This window comes from Otolemur garnettii, unplaced genomic scaffold, assembly GCF_000181295.1.
Source record: "Otolemur garnettii isolate 467f Iridium unplaced genomic scaffold, OtoGar3 scaffold00151, whole genome shotgun sequence".
NCBI classification, from domain to species: domain Eukaryota; kingdom Metazoa; phylum Chordata; class Mammalia; order Primates; family Galagidae; genus Otolemur; species Otolemur garnettii.
The window spans coordinates 259982-262517 of NW_003852546.1; the positions used below are offsets into that span (position 1 = coordinate 259982).

The 2536-nt window shown below is 47.8% G+C and overlaps 1 protein-coding gene and 1 pseudogene across 1 annotated transcript in view; one reads left to right on the top strand and one right to left on the bottom strand.

The window, feature by feature from the left end:
- The window catches only part of LOC100958318 (cadherin-1), a 71821-nt gene that overhangs the window by 46352 nt on the left and 22933 nt on the right, over positions 1–2536 (bottom strand). The window lies entirely within an intron of this gene.
- Positions 1368–2105, top strand: LOC100964190 (annotated as a pseudogene).

Consider the following 2536-nt stretch of genomic DNA (forward strand, 5'->3'; position numbering starts at 1 on the left):
AAAAAAAAAAAAAAAAAAAAGCCATTAAATATGTGAAAGTTATGACATATTTAGAAATACTTTATAAAATAAAAGGGAGATAAATCACCTGTCTGAGAGCAAACACAGACAAGCTAAGACAACCCAGAGTCCTCAGGCTCATGATTAATTGCCCTCTCTAAAGTTTCAGGAGTACATTTAGAACCAAATAACTGAAATGTTTTACACATTCATTGGATCTGTTCGTGCACCAAAGTCCAGATAGATTAATCATAAATCGACCCATCCCCCCCAAAAAAATAATAAAAAAGAAACTTAACTCCCTATCCACAGCAAGGAAAATTCCCAAAATTCTTACCAGGCACGACCTAAAACTGAAACTACAGCTGCCTTATCTCCAGGTTTCATCTGTTTTCTGCTCAGCTTGAGTTTCAGGCTGGCTTCTCCAGGACAACAGTGGGGGTTTGGTGATACATTTTAATATTGGGCTGGGCAACTCATAAATTAGGGAGTTATGTTTGCAGACTTATAAAAATGACTCCTGAGTCCCACAACACCATGTCCAGTCACCCACCCACCAGTCTGCACTGAATGGATCCTACCTGCTCTGGCAGCCTGGACATGGCTGAGGGTCTTAGATACAGCAGGTACCCAGGGATGACCCGAGTAAAAGAATGAATATTAAATGAACGGATGAGGACAAGACAGAAGGAATGCCTCCAACATGAAGCTCTCCTCTCCAGATACACTGGATCCCCCGCCCCGCCTCCGAGTTTGTGCTGTGTCTTTAGCTGGCTCATATCTGTTCATCAGAGAACACATGGAGAGTGTGCGGCCCTCAACTTCCCTTTACCTCTGCCTTCCTTGACAGAGCCTGATATTGGTCCCCATTTTAGACTCCTAGTTCTGCCCAGAGCTGAGCCCCAAATGCCTTGTGGGGTGGAGTGGGGACTCAGACTTCTCAGACAAGCTGCTGAAAGCTGTAGATGTTTTGATTAAAATAAAAATAAAAACAAACCCACGCATATACTTGACTATAACTTCATAGATCTGCCACACACACACACACACACACACCCCCCAAGCCAAACCAACACTCATCTGGGGAGAATTTTTTTTTTAGTTTGGCTGGGGACCGGGCTTGAACCCGCCACCCCTGGTATATGGGGCTGGCACCCTACTCCTTGAGACACAGGCACTGCCCAAGGGAGAGAATGCTTTTAAAACTCAACATTGAGGGCGGCGCATGTGGCTCAAAGGAGTAGGGTCCCGGCCCCATATACTGGAGGTGATGGGTTCAAACCTGGCCCTGGCCAAAAACTTCAAAAAAAAAAAAAAAATTGATTGTTTAAAAACAAACATTGACTGGCTGAGAGGGTGCTGCCATCATGGGAGTCGATACTCGCCAGGACAAGGACCAAAATCGCCACAAGGACTGAAAGGTTCGTTACAAATGAGCACAAGAGCCTAAGGCTGTTGGTCAAGCTGTACAGGTTTCTGGCCAGAGGAACCAACTCTACCTTCAACTAAAGAGGTTGTTTACGAGTCGCACCAGTTGGCCACCACTGTCTCTTTCCTGGATGATCCAGAAGATGAAACTTCCTGGCCAGGAAAACAAAACAGCTGCAGTTGTGGGGACCGTAACAGATGATGTGTGGGTTCAAGAAGTGCCCAAACTGAAGGTGTGTGCTTTGCCCGTGAGCAGCTGGGCCTGCACCTGTATCCGCAAGGCTGGGGGCAAGATCCTCACCTTCGACCAGCTGGCCCTGGACTCCCCCAAAGGCCGTGGCATGGTCCTGCTTTCCGGTCCTCGCAAGGGCCAGGAGGTGTACTGGCATTTCAGCAAGGCCCCAGGAACCCCGCACAGCCATACCGAACTCTATGCCCATTCCAAGGGCCGGAAGTTCCAGCCTGCCAGAGGCTGACGGGCCAGCTGAGGCTACAAAAACTAACCCTGGAACCTACTGTTTTATTAAAAAGATTTTGGATGCAAAAAAAAGTAAAAACAAACATTGAAGCCCCCAGCTCTCTTGACCCCAAATCTCTGGGAGAGAAGGGCCCTCAAAGTCTGCATTTTTATGCTTTCTGGGAGAGCCACACTCTAGCCCAGGTTTGGGAACCTACTCTGGTCCATCTAGTCCCTATAGGGAAGCCAGAGACCATCAATTCAAGCACAAGATGGACTTATTTCTAAATGGGGGGGTGGGGGTGGGGGGCGTGGTGGGTCATGGAAGACAAAGGCAGATGGATTGCTTGAGCTCAGGAGATCCCATCTCTACTAGCTGGTCATTGTGATGGGCACCTGTAGTCCCAACTACTGGGGAAGCTGAGGCAAGAGGATTGTTTGAGCCCAAGAGTTTGAGGTTGATGTGAGCTATGATGCCACAACACTCTACTACCCAGGGCAACTCTGCCACAAAAAAAAAAAAAAGAGAGAAAGAAAGAAAATGCGGGTTTCCGGGTCTGTGCCTGTAGCTCAAGTGGCTAAGGCACCAGCCACATACACCAGAGCTGGCAGGTTTGAACCCAGCTCAGGCCTGCCAAACAAAAAACAATA